Source organism: Lissotriton helveticus, chromosome 1_1 (genome assembly GCF_964261635.1).
Source record: "Lissotriton helveticus chromosome 1_1, aLisHel1.1, whole genome shotgun sequence".
Classification (NCBI taxonomy): Eukaryota; Metazoa; Chordata; class Amphibia; order Caudata; family Salamandridae; genus Lissotriton; species Lissotriton helveticus.
In genome coordinates, this window is record NC_136057.1 from 466,940,287 (window position 1) to 466,960,081 (window position 19,795).

At 44.4% G+C, this 19,795-nt stretch overlaps 1 protein-coding gene across 5 annotated transcripts in view; it reads right to left on the reverse strand.

Moving 5' to 3' along the window:
• Positions 1 to 9,585, reverse strand: part of MPPED1 (metallophosphoesterase domain containing 1) — an 881,293-nt gene extending 871,708 nt beyond the window's left edge. For 2 of the 5 annotated variants that reach the window (XM_078673875.1, XM_078673874.1), the window contains exon 1: positions 8,916 to 9,555. The gene's annotated coding sequence lies outside the window, so the exon portion shown is untranslated. Of the gene's footprint in view, positions 1 to 8,915 lie in introns of all 5 variants that reach the window. The other 3 variants (XM_078673877.1, XM_078673876.1, XM_078673872.1) reach the window with 3 other exon arrangements.
• Between the last annotated feature and the right edge of the window lie 10,210 nt (positions 9,586 to 19,795).

The window sequence follows — 19,795 nt, forward strand, 5'->3', positions numbered from 1 at the left end:
GCAGGCGAGTCCTACCCGAGTGGATAGGGCGAGTATGGCCACCTCATTCTCTGTCATCAAGAACAGTTTCTCTTCAGTCTGGGACTTTCACCTGACAACCAAATGCATCCTGGGCGATGTAACCTTTGTTTCTATTTAATAATTAAAGTAATCGAACTTGATATCAATGGCCTTTGGGTGAAAATTCCAGCACATGAAACTGTCAGAGGCCACTGAGTGAGGTGACCGTCTTAACAAACACACAAAATGTATGCAACCGAAACCCCCTCTACAGAAAACCCTCACGTTGTGGAGTGCGAGAAGCCCATGTTTGATCTGGCAGCACTCAAGTTTCCCAGACCCATTCCTCTGTTGAAGGCTACATGACCCAGAATTCAACTTTAAAAAATGGGTTTGGTAGTGCTGTTTTATACTGGGCTACAAGACTCAGAAGGCAAAAAAAATAATCACAGATACCATGTAAAATTGGGAACTCTTATTTTGTTGTTATTTAGCCGTTTTATTCTGGTACGTGTAGCCCCGTGTTTATCGTGAACAAATGAAACTACGAGGATCTGAATGGAGAGCAAAACAGGAATGGGCTTGAAATTAAACATTTCGAGTTGTGTTTCACAACACATCGCCTGTTCCATTTAAGGGTACTGATAGACCTCTCTTGTAGCCAACACATGCAACCGTGCATCCACTTTCCCGACACCAACCCTGCGACGCCCACAGCTTTCTGAAAGGCGAAGAGTGAGCATGCCCCTCGTTTGAACCCAAACACGCCCCCCTCACGTCGTGCAGCTGAGCTGTCACTTAAACAACTTCTAGTGTCTGGACCCAACCAAGGAGCCGTGTCACTGAGGAGAAACAACAACACGCCTTTCTCCCTCTGTACATTTGCAAGTCAAGTAGATAGATTAATGTCAACAGGTCCCGGGAATTGACGTGTCATAAAACTCTGCCCAGGCGGCTCGATCGCCTCATGCTTAGCCAGCAAGAACGGCTCGTCTAATCGAAAGCATTAAACAGGGGGGGGGGGATTAAGCATGCAGGAGGCATCGTGCGGATCAATGCCCAGGAATCCCAACTAGAGGCTCCCAATCCGGAAGCAGCTTCCACAGCCCGCAGGAATGCACGGGCGCACATTGTCGCAGTATCCCTCATTCTCAGGGTCTGCCCCTCCTTAAGCAGCCACGATTACACTCTGGCTCTCAACTTTCTGTTTTGGGGGGAGAGATGGCAAATGCTGATGTAGGACTGCGAAGTCTCTAAGCAGCTGTCAAGGGGCCAAGAAAGGGATGGTTGTGAGCTCAAAACAACAACTGCACCAGAAGTTATGGAGCCGCTGCAAATTGCGAACACAATCAGAGATACACACGAAGCATGCACAACACCAGAAGGAAAACTTGTCCTCTGCTTACCTTGCTTCCTGACAGGCATGTTTGCAGATCCCACAGGTCCGAATAGGAGTACAGAGGCACTTAATGAAAAAATGTCTGTAATAATATCCGGAGGGTTGATAGAGGCTCTATATAATGGACGTGGCCAGCAGTATAAAAAATGTAACGTTGCTTATTTTCGGGGAAACTGATTTTTATATGTAACGCATACACATATAATGAGCGACCATAACAGACACATAATAGGGTGTAAGGTTGCAAATGCCGAGGACCGCAATACCAAGTGCGCAGAACGACTGCCGATATAATATACACTGTTGCGGGACAGTTCAGTTTCGAAAACGAGGCCTGACACGCAAAAGGGATTTCCGGCCGGGAGAAAGGAGAGGCGTGACACGCACTGAAGGGGCGGAGAAACAACGGAGCGGGCTGCGGAGTCTGGTCTGACACGGAGGGACAGGACGAGAGGAGCCGGTGAGGGGGGGCGTCGGGGCACATTGACGGTGCCCGCCCCCCCAGTGATGGAAGCCCTGCTTGTGCCCGGTGAGCGGGGTTGGGAGTGTGTGTGTGCGGGTTTGTAAAAGGGGGAGGGGAGGTGCGCGCGCTTGTATGTGCCTGCGTGTGTTGTGCCTGTCTGCGTGTATGTGTGTGTGTGGGGGGGGGCGCGTGGGCACGTGGCGCGTGTGCCTGTGCGTACGTGTGCCTGTGTGGTGTATGCGCACTGGAATGTGAGACACGAGAGGGGCACGGCGCCGTGCGCGCCCACGAGGTCAAATCTGCGCTCGTGCACCCTCTCGTGTCCACATTCCCAAAAACGGGTGACATTAGTTGTCGAAGTAGACTGCAATCAATGCTTACGCATTGAATGCAGGTCGTGCTTCGACCTAAAAAACTAGACTAAATGTTTGCTCCATGTATAACAAAAATCGAGCCCATATATGAGGTACACATGATCCGTGGCTTGCCTCTTAGTTCACTAATAGCATTGTCATCTTGGCAGGAGCAGTAATAATTCCCAGTTTATATTTAAAAACTCACTTTTCATAAATATAATACCAAAGCATGATGTGGTAGTGCACTTTCATTTACAGATATCATATTTTCCATTGAAATGCCCACAGCTTTTTCCCTCTAATGTAGTTTTACTGATAATAGTGCATAAACAATGTCTGGAAATTAGGATTCAGCAAAAATATTTAAAATGTGCACATCACCAAATAGTGTTCGACTTTGTTTTCATCCCATAAAAATATTTTTTTACCACAGATTTACAAAAAATGGGTCTTCATAACTAGTGAAATATATTTGAAATGTTTGAACAGTTCGATCAGCTATTTCAGTGTTGTGTTAGAAAAAAAGCCTGATATTTACAGCCTCTCATTTATCATGCTTTGCACATTTCAATTGTCACAAAGTTCACTTTACAAAATGCTCTAACTTATGTCAAACAAAAAAAATTAATGAAGACAAATTGACTTTTGACATTTGTCTCTGAAAGCCAGCAAATGTGACAAGATAACAAAATTTAAAGGCATTTTTATTGTTCTTTCTCTGCCTTTAAATCGTGTTATCTTGTCACATTCGCCCTGCTCTCAGAGACAGAGGTCAAAAGTCAGTTTGTCTTCCTACATTTACTTTTTGTTCTGTGACTGAAGTTAGAGGATTTTCAATGTTCCAGAAAGGGTGAGTAGCTTGTCCTGAATAAATTTTGCTCGACAATGCGAGTAAGCAAGTGGATTTTTCTAGCCCTAGAAGCGACATGTTAACAGAAATTGGGCGTTGCTCTGTTGGAGGAAACCAAACACAACAAGCATTTGTTATACAATAGGTCTCGCATTACAGAAAGTTTGAGCTGTTGGTGTTGCAATATCATTTACAATGCCAATAGCTCAAACTCTTAGCAATGCTAAACCTATTAAATTACAAACGCTTGTTTTGTAAAAGCACCCCATGCTGCGCTTTCACTTCAATGGCGGTGGTGCACCTTTCTTTAGACTGGCTTGTTTTAAAAAAAGGGTGCAGCCGCCAATAAAGTGAAAGGGCGGCATGGGCGCTTTTACAAAAAAAAGCGCTTGTTTTTTTAACTAGACAAACAATTGCTTTTTTTGTAAAAGTGCCACATTCCGCACTTTCACTTTAGCAGCAGCTGCGCACCTTTCTTTAGATGAGCCGTGTCTAAGATGAGCCGTGTCTAAAGAAAGTGCCACGGCCGCCATTAAAGGTAAATCACGGAATGAGGCACTTGTAAGAAAAAAAATAGTCCAGCTAAAACCTACGGTGTAACAAAACTGTAATTGGCTGGTGCTCCTGGTTTAAAAAAAGGAAGTGATGTATCTGGAGCAATCGGATAATAAAGAGCAGTGATTGAGTTGTCAGCCAATAGCAAGCAGCAGCTGTAATTTCACTCATGTGGAGAGATTACAGCAGGCCTTGCAGACAGCGCATGCACGCTGATGCTCGACCTAAAAAGGAGGGACTAAGAGGAAGGATTAACCACTAGCAAGAAAGCATTTTTGAACGACAATCGAAGGGATGAATTAAAAGGCAAAGGGAGTTCTGTAATCCCACAGAGTGAATACATCATGTCTTAGAGAGACCGTGCATGCGCTGACTAGGCTTGACCTAAACAATGGATTTTGTTGCAATTGTAGGGACCGAATGTTGCAATACTGACTCTACATCTCACTCAGCATACATAACCAACTAGCTCCAGAACGGCTACACTTTAAACTCAGTGGCCTTTTAGACCAATGCTTTGTTCACTATTTATATTAATAGCCTGGGAGCAAAATTAGGTAATGATTGTCATGATCTGACATGCATTAATGGACGGCCAACAGGAGCTTTATGCTGACGATGCTGTCTTATTGGGTCGTAACCCCATTGGCCTACAAAATGTAATTACCAGCTTTTCTGCCTATATGCTAGATCTTGATCTTCGTGTTAATATAACCAAAACATTTACAATGAAATGTTGTAAGCCCAGCATCAAGTGCCGAGAATTCGTCATCGATAATAGGAAACTCGAACACACGGCTCATTTTACTTACCTGGGCAATGTTTTTAAAAAAGGGGTCTATGGGCTAAAGCTATTGAATCGAGGAAATTATTATTTTGTAAAGCCACTGGTGCTATAATCAACTTTGCAAGGAAATTGGGGAGGCGCGCTGTTGCAGACTTAATAACAATCTATAAAGCGAAATGCATTCCTGTTACTATGTATGGAGCAGGCATCTGGGGTTATGCTAATGACGATTGCCTGCAAATAGTTGAAAACAGGTTCCTGAGACTTCTTTTGGCTGTACCCAGTAGCACAGCCGCATTCGTATGCCATGCTGAGATGGGGTTTCCTTATCTTTTAGACTTGATTAAATTACAGCCCATTTTGCTGTGGCATAAATTATGGACTGGTATCTCTACTGTTTTGAACAGGGACCTGATTAAAGATTGTTTGTCCCTTGATGGGGTTGATCGTATTTCGTGGTTGACTTATGTCCCAAAAAAATTAGAGAGTCTAGGACATCCGGAATATTTCTTAATCCAGACAGCCTGAACAATGTTACTAGAAATAATTTAAAATCATTATGTTTGGACTATCTGAAGTTCATTAATCTATCCAGTAATATTGTAAAACCATCAGTGAGCATGCACCAACTACTCTTGGCTCAACCAGGAAAACAACCATACTTACCGAACCATGCATGAGCCCATGATAGATTGTTATTGACCCGCTTACGCCTTGGCATTTTTCACACTAGGGTTACCTTCTCAAAAATCACCGACTGGTCCCGCACCTTATGTCTATGCCCGTGTGACAATATCTCTGTTCAGTCGACAATCCACGTTATTGGTTTTTTTGCACGTTTTATTCTATGCCCAGCAAAAAATGGATATTACCAATTTTAATGAGTTATGGCTTGAGACAATGTCGCCCGCCTTTCTAAAGCTGCAATCTGAATGACAGATCCATGACAGATCACATTGTTAAATATTTGAAAGGGGTGGTCAGACAACGGCTGTCATGGATGGTCCTATTTCTTCTTAAAACATCGCTTGAATTTGTATATATACATGAAATGTATGTTTTTATTGTTTATTATGTTTTGTGCTTTTATGGTTTAACAATTTTTAAATCGAATAAAGCGTATTCTGATCTGACCAATGCTTTGATCCACATGTATGCTTAATGTGTGCTGATTTATTACATAACCAAGTTTTAATACTGTTCTTGTATTAATTTGAACTATTCACTTACCACAATATTCAAGCTTTGCTTCATGATTTCTATGGCCCCAATAGTCATTTTATTTAGTGTTGTGCATTTGTACATTTTCTGCATCATGTAGTAAAGCATAGCCTCACGTTCAATATTGGCAATCAAAACCATGATTTTCAGATAAAAGTGTTCAGTAGCATGTTTATGTATCACTTTCTGTGTTTTAAGAACTCCTCATATTCTTCTTGTGAAAATATCCTGCCTCCTGCTTATTAGTTTTGTTGAAGTAATAATTTCTAACACGTTCAATTGACTTGCATTTGAAAAAAGTGTATGAAAATATATTTAATGTGAATAGAAGTTAGAATTATATTCTCCAACTGGATTTTGAGAAGATGAGCTGGTCCCTTGAACTGACAATTGTCAGTTGCTTGGCTGGTCACTATTTTTCAATTTGAAAAATGTTAGACTTAAGACCCCTGACATGTTCTGTTTAATTTTAAATACTGTAATCTGGCTGGGCTCCACAACTATCCATCATGCATGTGTTTAGGAATACTTGCAAAATCCAGGAGACGCTTATTCCTATTCTGGAGTCTCATACTAAAATTACAGAATAAAGAATGTGCCTCCATTTGATCTTCCTAAGCCTAACAAAATCCTGATCACTTCACAAAAAATCCAATACTAATCAGATGACAGTGGTTTGGTGTTGAGACATAGGAAGTCGGGTATAAACCACATAAAGATGAAGGGAGGTCATCAGACAATGAAGAGATAGTACTCTTCATTGGACTATTTAAAATGTTTTGGAGGTTCATATGGTAAAATGTTTTGTCATGGTTCTATTGCAACAGGATCGGTCTCTCAAAAAAAGGTTTATTTGAGAATGGTAAGCTGCCATTGACCCTCTCATGTGTAACATCTTGACTAGTCCTTACTTTGCAGCCAATAGGACTTCAAGTTAGGGACCTGAATTATTCTACTGTTTTAAGGATGGGTTTAAATGTGAGAATGTTACTTTTCATTGGATAAAAAAGCAAAGACATATTAAGGTATCATGCAGAGCATGGGGTCACATGGCAGTTTTTCCCACCTATCACTAAGGACACCTTGACACAATTAAATTTTACCAAAAGGCGAGTATCTCTACCTCTGGTTTATGGCCTCACACATCAAGAGAAACAAAATGAGTTGTCATTTATTTTAATAAGCCATTTATTTATAGGATTAATTAAAACCATACAAATGATCAAGTAAAAAGAAAATAAATACAAATAATAAAACACAAGCAAAAGTTTTTTTTAATGGAAGAATGGTTGAAAACTGCCCCAGTCCTGACAATGTCATGAGGCTTTTTACTTGCGCTAACAAATCAGCTTTTGAGTAGGCCTGGTTTTGCTACAGAAGATGATAACATTAGTCACGAGGTCTGCACCTACATGGATAAGGGATTCGACTTAGTTTGTCAATTTGTGATGAAATGTCATGGCAGTATTCAACTAAACAAATACATACCAAAATAATAACGAACTAAAAAAAAAGTGCTCTCATTAGAATTAACTGTATCCATTTGTTATGTTATTGTTTTTTGTTGTGCGCGCAGCTACTCCAGCTAAGGAGCGTCCTGGCGCATTTGACAAGGAGGAACATAAGAAGGAACATAACACAACAGGAAGAAGCGGAATACTAGAAGGGACCACTCTAAGTTAAAAAGCACATCAAAACAAGCTGAAAACTAAAAGGGGCAACTAGAACAGAAAAGTTTTCAAGGCTTTCCGGAAAGCCATAAGATCCTCCAGCAGGCGAACTTCACCGGAAGAGAGTTCCAAGCTGATGCCGCTTTTACACTGAAGGAGCGTCCCCCCATACGGCAGAGCCTGTATCTAGGGACTACAGCAAAGGCCTGGCCTTGTGAGCGAAGGGTGCGAGTGGGGACATAAAAAGAAAGAAAGCGGGACATAATTTCAGGGCCTATGCCTCTCAAAATCTTAAAGTTGCGACTTTTCAAGTACAAAGCGACAAATATATGCAGACGTTATGGAGCCTGTGCGTCAATATTGCAACTAAGAACATCATATTTATGGGGGCAAGTATGTCATCATGTCACGACTGAATCGCACAGGGAAAACGTCATGCCTTAAGGTACTGAACTAAATGTGTGGGCATTTACATATTTGTGAGCGAGGGCCCATGTTTCATTTCATTCTCATTGCCATGCATAGAAACAAATGCACAGGACACAGTGTGTAGTGAGACATGCATTCCCATATGTGCAAACACGAAAGAGGTAGATTTAGAAAAATAAATGGAGAATGCAAAAATAAAGCAAATTTTGGCTTTAAAATCGGGATTTCCCGCCTGAATCAGGTCTGCTGGCATGTATGAGTGTTGCTGATGTGCAAGATGGGTAGAGGTTGTCGATTTGGCAGAATCAGTGGAGAATGCAGGAACAACGGGCTGAGGCAAAGGGGCATGCGAACATGAACTTCTATCCAACGTATCACCAATTCAAAGAGTAAACTGGGTAATGTAAGCATCTACAAATTCCTCTAGGATAGCCCCGTAACATGACGGGCAACCAGACACACCAATGCCTTAACGGATCTCACCCAAACAAGACAAAGGTTCAAGAGGACTGATGTAAAGCCCCCCTTTCTGTATGTTCAGTTTGGGGTGTGTTGTGTCGTTTGTGCTAACGCGAGGTCACCCATTATTTAGGTGTTTCGAGTCAGAATAAAAATACAGTGAAAACTCCAGTGTCAGATACAAAAGAAACAACGAGTCCAGTTCAGTAAAACAATGTGGTTGCACAGCTCAAGAATAAAAAAAAAACAAGCAGCTCCGTTTTCTCCCAGTTCCTCCCTGGAGAGACCGAAAATAATATTGCATTGTATTGTAATTGCTGCATTTATATAACGCTTATTTGTCTATTTAATGAATGGACGGGTACTCGAACTAAATAATGGGTATGTTTATATTTGATAAACAAGAGATATAAACAAGCTTAAATTAGAAAACTAGCACCTTACGTTCATTTCTCAACAACCTGGCCATTTTTATTAATTCAGGTACGCCGTTTCTACACACGCATGCGTACCATATTTCAACGGTTTACCAAACACTGAAACATTTAATCGCGTATGAGATGCGTAAGACATATTTTGCATGAAATACTTCTACATGTGACTTTCATGCTTTTACTGTTCAGTAAAATCTTAATCAACCCTCGGCAAACATGGCTCGTTGTATGTCGGAATATCGCCCGTGTGGTAGGCAAGGATAGAGCGCGTGCAGTAACGAGAAACACCTACCTAGACCTTCCGCCAAGGACAAGATTTCAAAATAGAGGAGGTGCTTGTGAGTCGGAAGCGGTCACTTCAGCAGTCCGCAGCGCGTGGCGCAGTTCATTTTGTTCGGCGGGCGGCAACAGCTGGAGGAGAGCAGAGGGAGCGGGAGCGGTTCTCGTCAGCCGAGGAAACTGCGACGGTCGGTATATGAAAACAAAACTCGGCACAGTTGCTACAGTCAGTGCCGGCCTTGTTTATATTTTGTGTAGTATTCAAGTAGCTGGTCTCCTCTTCTCCATGTACACCCCGTTTCAAATGATGCCCAGGCCGTCGAGAGAGCGCTGGCCGCAGGCGGATCCAACCGGGATTCTTTGGGGATGTGAGCGTAGGAAGGCAGCTCCAGCAAGACGTATACTAACAAAAGGATATGTTTTCATCTCTCAGCCAATTCTGTCTTGCATATCACCAAACAAAAAGAGGCCGGTGGAGAATCGAAAAAGGCGTTGACAGATGCTGAAGGTGGACAGGCACGCAGTTCTCGTACGTTTGTACGTTCGAAATACCCACTCATGCTCATTTTCCCTTTGGAATTTCCTATGCTAAAACGCTCACGTGTTTCACGTAATGTCATGTGCTCAAAAAAGGAGCTTTCAATTGCCAAGATTAGCATATCAAAGACATATTTTAGAGGAGGATGTAACGGTTTCAGACGAGTTATTGATTCTCCTAGGAGAATGGTGCAAAGATACCTGTTTCCGCCCTTTCACTCCAGAGGAAAAAGTAAACGCGTGCAAAAGGTCCTCACCCCTCCAAAACGTTGTCAGCTCGAGCGAGGGAGGGTTTGAAGTTTGCCTTCCAAATGATCTGGCTTTAACCATGTTGTAGATTCGAACTCATAGCGCTGGAACGTATTACAGTTGTGAACAAAAATGAAGAGCTGGCATATCAAACATCTATTAAGTTTTTTTTATCATTCTAAAAGCACCTTTTATTCTCTCCCATAACAACGTGTAATGCATTTATTTGTAGATTTTATTTTATTCCCATGAACACAAAAGCTACCTGTTGGAGGAGAGGCGTTATCACTGCGAGATCCGAATACCTCCATTCTAGAATAAATAGTGAGCAGGCCATCTGCTAATAGGTAAGAGGTACTCTAATCCCTTTACCTCAAGCGATGATAGCCTGTCTGTTAAAACACAGACTTTGGGTAAAGCACACTTTGCACTGTATCTTGAGTATCAACATCGCTTATGTGTCAACCCTGACCATCAAGTGGGGATCAGTGGGATTATTAGGTTAATTCCCTTACCAAACGCTACAGTCTCTGCCACCCCTGTGGGTGCAAACTCTCCCCTCACCTGGTGCAATGCAATATACAAAGGCAAAAGCGAGTCCGTCCCAACAGGGGACAGACAGAACAAAAGAGCATAGTAACATGTCTAACCGACCGTTCGCATCTTATGGCTATGGACAAGTATAAGCGGCGTGGTACCCAGGGCACTCGACCACCGTAAACAGAACCCCAATGAGTGTCAACCCAGATAGCAGTTGCCTCAAGAAGAGGTCTGAGTCTCACGCATCAAATAGGTGGGGGTAGTAGAGGGGGCGATTGTACCCCCTCTTAAGGTGGGGCCAGACACTGTCCCTACAGCCCATTCACATCCCTCTTCGTCATCACCCATTTTCATTGTCACCCTTGTCTGGCTCAACTACCTCTTCAGAGTCTTGCCAGTCCCCACTGGTACAGCTCTCACAAGCTTCCAGTACCTCCATCCACAGTCCGCTATTGGTCGCCTTTCCACCTCTTGTGCCTCTTCCGTAAGCAATGCTCTCTCTCCTCTGCCACTGCCCACATGGTCATGTCTGTTGCCCTCACCATGGGGCCTTTTCTAGAATCCCCGGTCGTCGCTATCCTCCACCTGGCCAACAAGAGCCAGGTCTAGGAACCTGTTGCCCATCTTCTTGTACTTGAGGCGAGAGAACTTCCTCAGGAGGCACACTTCTGTTCAGCAGCATGCCCGTGTGCGGTCAAGGCATGACGTTCAGCATATCCAGCACCCCTCCAGTATGCATGTGGGGGCAGCCCCAGGTTATGTGTCAGATGTCAGTGTTGAGATGTGCACACTGCTGGCATCCCCCTAGGAACCCCACGTTCTAATGGAATACTAGAATACCCACATAAGGTGTCATGAAACACACAACTGAAATACATTAAATTATAAAGTCTGTGCGTGAGAGGAGTCTTCCTGACACCAAAGACTTGCGCACATTCAACATGAAACTGAAGAGTTTCTTCAAAAATGATAGTAGTACTCTTTCAAAATGAGGTTTTCCAAAAATTAATCTTATTTTCATGCATAAATTTCTTTATTTGGTTATATTTCCTTTCATTAAATCCATGTGTAGGTACAAATGTATCCTTTTGAATTAACTAAATCGATGTATTTCATACAACACCCAATGCATTTCAGGTCATCAAAAACGACCCTTCCTCACTTCTTCCGGGAGGTTTGGTCACAGATGGTTTCTACAAATTGTCAGACGATAATATAGAGGGGGGGATTTTAATGCAGTGCTAAATGATACGATGGATAGGCAAGGCGCATCACGATCTTTACACCCACAGTCTAGCTCGGCACTTCGAGACCTCATGTCAGAAGGAGACCTAGTTGACAGTTATGTCGTTACAACGAATTCCGTTGCAACGCATGAGTTACAACGGAACTCGTTTTCTACGCATATCCTTTACCACGCATAGATTAACAATGTTTTTCGTTGTTAATTTATGCATGGTGAGGGCATATTCTTGTTAAAGGTTACACCTCTCCCCTTACACGTCCCCAGCCTCTACTCCTTATAAATACCCCTGCCCTTAAACCTTATTTTTTTTTAAATTACATTTCCCGTTACCTTTTTAACTCGTCTCCTCTCCATCTTCTTGGTTACGTCAGCCGTACGTCGTAAAGCGGAAGTTTAATTCAGTTTCCTCTTTAACGATGCTGATTGCTTGTTCTTTGGCACTTCAGGTTAGTTCTTTTTTTGGGGGGGAGCCCCTACCAAGCCCCCTTTTTTAATCCCACGCTTTTTTAGTTTTTGGGGGGAGACCCATGCGTGGTAAAGGTTTTCGTGGAAACGGCCGTGTTGTAGTGGCTGTTTCCCCTACTTGACGTCTGGAGAGTTACAAACCCTGAATTATGGGAGGGGACGTACATCTCCAGTCAGCATGCAGCCTGATCAAGGTTAGATTTCTGGCTGGTGACGTCTGATATAGCCTCCTGGGCATTCGATGTGTCTCATCTTGCTCAGTCGATTTCTGATCACGCCCCCTGCTTGCTTAAATTGTCTCTTCCAGACTCGCCGCAGCGTGCCTTTAGTTGGCGGTTGCCTCCTCATGCCCTGCTTGATGATGCCTTCAAAGAAGAGATTAGAAATATTATTGACTATTTTGAATTGAACTCTGGTTCTGTTCCCACTGAAGCGACCTTGTGGGACGCTTTTAAGGTGTTAATACGGGGGAAATGTATAGCTAGGCAGGCATGAGTACTAGAGGCCATACGCCAGACTTTAGCAACAGTTGAGGGGCAGATCAAGGACCTTGAGCAGAAATTCTGCTCTGATCCCAGTCCGTAAATAGCGACGGACCTCAAAGGGAAGCTTCTAGACTTTGCAGAGGAGGCGCAGAGAGAGCTTAAATTCCTAGGTAAATATGCTGAGGCCAGGAGATATGGGGAGGGTGATAGACCGAGCCGCACGCTAGCAGGTATGATTCGTAAATCTAAATCCACTTCCTTTGTTCATGCCATTAAAAATCCTGCGGGGTACATTACTATGGGCTAAAGGTTCTGAGTGAATTTGCTGCCTTTTATGCTTCCCTCTACACGGCCACGCAGTCCAGGCACCCTGAGGGCCTGCAGGACTTCCTAGATCTGTAGCACTGGTCTGGTTCAGCGGCGCACATAGGCGGTACATGGACCTACCCGTAACTGTAGAAGACATCAAACAAGTGATAAAAAGTTTGCCACTGAACAAGGCCCCAGGGCCGGATGGCCTAACCACAGCATTTTATAAAGCATATGGGGAGGAGTTGGCCCCGAGAGTGCTTGCGGTCTATACGGAGGCATTGGAGGCAGGAATCCTTCCGGCCTCAATGTGAGAGGCGCTAATCATGACATTACTAAAGCCTGATAAAGAGGAGTTGGAGTTAGGCTCATATCGCCCGTTATCGTTAATAAATGTCGATGTGAAGATTTACGCAAAGTTGCTGGCAAACCGCCTCCAACCACTCCTCCCGATGATGGCTCTCCCGGATCAATCGGGGTTCATACCCGGACGCTCAACGTCACACAACCTCCGAACCTTGTTCTCTGTATTACACTACCTACACCCTAGTGTTCAAGCGGCTGCCATATTTCTGGACGTGACAAAGGCGTTCGATTCACTCGAATGGCCTTACCGTTTCAGAATATTGACGCGCATGGGCTTCAGCCCCCCTGTTCATAACTCGCATACATTTGCTGTATACCAAGCCACAAGCTTGTGTGCGAGTGAATGGCCTTGTTTCTGAGAAATTTGAGGTAACTCAGGGCACTAGACAGGGCTGTCCACTGTCGCCCCTCTTATTTGCCATCGCCATGGAACCCCTTGCATCCAGGATACGTCAACACCACACTGCTAGTGGGATAGGCTTTAGTTCTAGAAGCCTCTTAATATCTCTTTATGCCGATGACGTGACCTTATATATCCTGAATCCCACAGTAAATCTAGACCCAGTGCTCAGAGTTCATTAAATTTGGCGGTTTGTCTGGCGTATCTATAAATTGGGCAAAATCTGTTATTTTTCCACTGACTGATGGTACTCCGGAGGTGCTGTCGGAATACCCACTGAGATGGGAAGCAGAGGAAGTCAAATATTTGGGAATCTGGCTCAGTCGTAACTTGCAGGATATTTGGAGCTTGAATTTTGGACGAGCAGTAGTATGGTTGGAAAATAAGGTGGCAATCTGGTCTAGGTTTTGCCCTTATCTGTTGCAGGGAAGGTGGCATTGGCCAAGATGGTCATACTCCCGGAAATTTTTATATTTATTCACGAATGTGCCAATCACCCTCACAAGCCACTTTTTCAAGTGCCTCCGATCCCAGTTACTCTCCTTGGTGTGGGCAGGCGGCCAGGCCAGAGTGTCCTGGGCTCTATTGACATTGCCGCTGAGACAGGGAGGCCTGGGAGCACCAGATATGCAGCTTTGTGCGCACATGCACAGTTTCTGCATTTTTGGATTTACCAGACGCCATACCAACCACATGTGGCAGTCGAGATTGACACGGTAGCCCAGTCCCGTTGAAGGTGGCGAACTATAAAAAATCGCCTCGCCCGAGGATGGATATCGATACTGCAGAGACATTGAGATGGGCATGGCAGGAGCTTCAAAAGCGGGCTCACCTGCCATTACTCTATGCGCCATCTGTGCCTCTGAGGAACAACCCGCTTTTGTCGTGTCTGGAAGACTGTGGGGGTGTGATAGAGATTGGGGGCGCACAGTTAATAACCTTTGCAGACCTATACCCAGATGGTACCTTTAGGCCCCCACCCATGGGAGAGGATGACCAGGAAGTGCCATTTACAGAAAAATGTGCTTACCACAAGCTGAAAGCAGCATGCCGCACACCCTGGGAAGGGTTTCTGGAAGCCCCCCCCCCCTCCCCCCCCGACGCTACAGGCTCTAGATAATATTTTAACAAAATCTTCCCCACGTAAATTAATAACTCGCATTTATAACACTATGCAAAATCAAGCACCGATTTTGGAGCGTAAATCATTGCAGTTGTGGAATGGGGAGTTAGACCCCCCTATGTCGGAAGAACAATGGTACTTTTGTTGTAGGCAAATGTTGGAACTCTCCCCAAATTACAAACTGCGCCTTATCCATTTTAAGTTTCTTCACCGGTTCTACAGAACCCCGGTCAGTCTACCTAGAATGCGCCTGAGGGAGGATGAGAGGTGCTGGAGATGCGGGTTTGAACCTGCATCGTTCTTGCACATGGCTTGGGGATGCCCGAAGTTGACCGAGTATTGGCAGAATATATTTGACGCTGTGAACCAGATAGTAGAGAGAACTGACACTCTCTCCCCATTGCTGGATCTTCTCGGCCTGGTGCGAGACACTGTACCCCAGAAACGTAAGTTACATGCTCTCCTGTTATTATATGCCAGAAGGCAAATTGCGCTCCGTTGGGGTAGGAGGAGGGTACCTAAGTTCAAAGAATGGCTGGCTGATGTTACATAGGGACATACCCAACTGGGCATATACTGGGAGATGATGCCTATGTCCTCCAGGCCAAAAAATATCTGGGAGCCATTCTTACAATGGTCACGTGCAAGGGCAAGCTCCCCCGAAATTGATACAGACGACAATAGAAATGTTATTACATCATGTTAAGGGGGTTGTGTATGGGGCAAATCACACACGGATGTCTCTTCAATGCTTGTATAAGGTGAGCGGTGCCCCCGCCAGGGGGGGGAGGTGGGCTGGATTTTATCTACTGTACTACTGGTTGAGACTGATATGTTGCCCCAAACATGTACTGGGAATTGAGCATTATGCCCCGTTAGTACCTATGTTGCATCAATATGTATATTGTACCTGCATAGCCTTTTATGTGAAGCATGTACCTCGAATATACGCCAAGCTACTAAGACTGGTATATGTTACTTGTTGTTAGTTGTGAAACAATTTTCATTCCTATGAAAATGAACAGCTTATAATGAGATGATATGTGGAATGTCAAGTTTGAGAAAACTCAATAAAATTTTAAAAAAAAACGACCCTTACTCACGGGTCTGAAAAGGAAAAACACAGGACCAGATCAGCCTCAAATAATAAATATATAAACACGCAAAACATAATGGTGCAGTCAGAATCAGATAAAGCTATGTTTCTCCTAACTAACGAATAGTACACTGTTATATATGTAAAAAACGAATACTATGCATGAACTCAGGACTACCAAAAAGTCTAACATACAAAACACTGTTCGAATTAACAATTTGTTAAACAGTAAAAATAAGCAATAGTCCTGTAGAAGAATCAGCGCTTTAAACATAACTGCACAAAGGAGAAATGAAATGCACTCTAATTTGACAAGCGGAAGACTAAAGCGTGCACGGCGCTGGTTGTATGGTTCGTAAAGAAAGTATATGAGACATCGCTGAGAGGAGAAAACTGTTAACATGATTACTGTTACAAGGCAAATGGCTATGCCAAATGAAGGTCTAAAAGGCGCTTTCATAAACTACTTACATCGGTAGAAAAGCAACGTTCGGAAACATCCTCGGTAAAACGCAGGAGATGATTCGTATTTCCTGGTTCAGCGACCGATTCTAAAGTAGCCAATCGGCTGCGTTTTAACACCATACAAAGGTGTCATGTGATGCAAGTGTGTAGCCTTCAGTTCGTTGGTCACGTGAGGAGGGTGGCCAATCAAAACATAGCTTATTCGATCTCTATTGAAACAAATACAAGCTACGTAAGCACTAGTCATGTGACACGGGCAAAGAAGCTATTACGTGAATCACGTGATAAGGGATGCGGTGATACCAGTGTATAAAACTCGATGATCATGCGTGTTAACCGCGATTTAGAACTTTAATAAGGATGATAATACGAAAAAGTCGCCTTGGTGAATATTGTCAAAATCTAATTGTGCAAAGTAAAGGAAAAGAGAAAGAAATACAAGTAACATAAAAAATACCGTGTGTCTGATGTGAGTAAAAAGAGGATTACATACAAATTCAATACATTAGTTACATTTTTGACCATATAGTGTAAATCAACGATTTCATAGGATGCCAGTGAGGATTAGAGATGGTCCATTGACCAAGGTCTGCTGTTCTTATAGAAAACAAGTGAATTCTACTCTGTCATTCATCCCGTGGGGATGTAAAGAATTCAGTTTTTTTATCCAGTGAAATTCAGCCATCAGACGAGATTTGTGTCAAGAGAATTTCTTCAGTCCGTGCAATGGAACATCAATGGACTTTGGGGGCGCCCTCATACGCCAATATTTTCATGCCCAAATTTGAAACAGACCATATTCTCAACAACTCAGAATGGAAAGATCATTTGATCACTTTTAGAAGATACATTGATGACATATTTCTTATATGGAAAGGCGATAAAATGCACTTGATAAGAAATATTGAAATAATGAACACCATCCATGAAAGAATCAAATTCACTTATACCATTGATAAACATCGTATAGCCTTTCTTGATGTTCAGGTCATTCTAGAAACCAATAAAATAAGCACCACATTGTTTATGAAGAAAACGGACAGAAATACTGGTTTACTCTACCAGAGCACTTAAGAAACATCTACCAACCTCGCAATTCATCAGACGAAAAAAGAATGATTTCAAATCCCGAAAATCTGCCTGATGCAATTGAAAATCAAAGGATTAAATATCGCACATGTGGATACCCTCAAGATGGTTTCTACAAATTGTCAGACGATAGTATAGAGGGAGGGATTTTAATGCAGTGCTAAATGATACGATGGATAGGCAAGGCGCATCACGATCTTTACACCCACAGTCTAGCTCGGCACTTCGAGACCTCATGTCAGAAGGAGACCTAGTTGACAGTTATGTTGTTACAACGAATTCCGTTGCAACGCATGAGTTACAACGGAACTCGTTTTCTACGCATATCCTTTACCACTAATATTCCTTTACCACGCATAGATTAACAATGTTTTTCGTTGTTAATTTATGCATGGTGAGGGCATATTCTTGTTAAAGGTTACACCTCTCCCCTTACACGTCCCCAGCCTCTACTCCTTATAAATACCCCTGCCCTTAAACCTTATTTTTTTTTAAATTACATTTCCCGTTACCTTTTTAACTCGTCTCCTCTCCATCTTCTTGGTTACGTCAGCCGTACGTCGTAAAGCGGAAGTTTAATTCAGTTTCCTCTTTAACGATGCTGATTGCTTGTTCTTTGGCACTTCAGGTTAGTTCTTTTTTTGGGGGGAGCCCCTACCAAGCCCCCTTTTTTAATCCCACGCTTTTTTAGTTTTTGGGGGGAGACCCATGCGTGGTAAAGGTTTTCGTGGAAACGGCCGTGTTGTAGTGGCTGTTTCCCCTAGTTGACGTCTGGAGAGTTACAAACCCTGAATTATGGGAGGGGACGTACATCTCCAGTCAGCATGCAGCCTGATCAAGGTTAGATTTCTGGCTGGTGACGTCTGATATAGCCTCCTGGGCATTCGATGTGTCTCATCTTGCTCAGTCGATTTCTGATCACGCCCCCTGCTTGCTTAAATTGTCTCTTCCAGACTCGCCGCAGCGTGCCTTTAGTTGGCGGTTGGCTCCTCATGCCCTGCTTGATGATGCCTTCAAAGAAGAGATTAGAAATATTATTGACTATTTTGAATTGAACTCTGGTTCTGTTCCCACTGAAGCGACCTTGTGGGACGCTTTTAAGGTGTTAATACGGGGGAAATGTATAGCTAGGCAGGCATGAGTACTAGAGTCCATACGCCAGACTTTAGCAACAGTTGAGGGGCAGATCAAGGACCTTGAGCAGAAATTCTGCTCTGATCCCAGTCCGTAAATAGCGACGGACCTCAAAGGGAAGCTTCTAGACTTTGCAGAGGAGGCGCAGAGAGAGCTTAAATTCCTAGGTAAATATGCTGAGGCCAGGAGATATGGGGAGGGTGATAGACCGAGCCGCACGCTAGCAGGTATGATTCGTAAATCTAAATCCACTTCCTTTGTTCATGCCATTAAAAATCCTGCGGGGGGGAGGAGCCAAGATGGCGACCTGAACGGACGTACAGCCTTTCGGCTCCGCCGGTCCCTGAGTCCCGCACCGCAATCCTGTGTGTTACTACTGATCTTCTTCGACTTGAAGGTGCGGGACACGGTACTGATGCTGTTGGTGTTCCTCCGGCCTCTCCACCCGCCCGGAGTCGGAAGTTGTTGGCTGGTTTGCCCTGGCTCGGGATCCTGCCTGCTGCGCCGCGCACTGCGGTCCTCGCACCCCCCGACCCCGCCGATCTGCGGCGGCGGCGGTGCGACGGTACGGAGTCTCCTTTTTGGCGCGTGGACTGCACACCGCCTGCCGCCTGGAACTATTGTACGTGTGCTGGGTCGCGCGGAGGTGAAGGGGAGAGGTGCCTGCTCTGCGAGTCCTTTGTTCTTGGCCACCATGTTCTTCGTCTCTACTCGTCCGTCTGGCCGGTAACGGCTATCCCAGCTTTGTTCCGCCTGCCTCATCGCACGGCCGCCGGCTTTCAGGCTCCGCTGCGGATCGAGCGCACTATTGCTAGCCCGGACAACGCCAGCTGCTGCCCGGTCGCGTTCTGCGACCCCCTTTAACCCCCCCACAGTAATTCGTCGGATAGAGGACAAGATGGCGATGCCTGCGGTTCGCCGCTGTAAGGACGGCTACGCAACCTCTCCACGAAGCAGCGGGCCCGCTTACGTGCGGGGAGATGGAACACACTCTTTCCCTGTCGGTGCAGAATTGGGGAACCTACAGCCTGATTGCACTATTACAGACGTGTTGGCGGCCCTGGGCGAGCTTAGATTGGCGATGTTACATAGTTATAGCGCACTGGGGGAGAGACTCGATGCATGCGCCCACGCACTCAGTCCGGAGCAGGGGAATCGTCCCCGACGAAATTTCGGCTTGGATCTGTCACAGTCTATCGGCTCATCATTGCCTCGGAGTGATACATTGGACGTTACAGTAACCATCGCAGTGGCGGGGAGCGACTCGTTGCCAACTACCAGTTCACTCGTTGCTACAATGTTTCTCCCTTGCTCCATGCCTGACTGTGTACATCGCTTTGCGGCGCCACGACCTTGGATATCAGTCGCCCGCTCTCTTGCTTCTTCGTC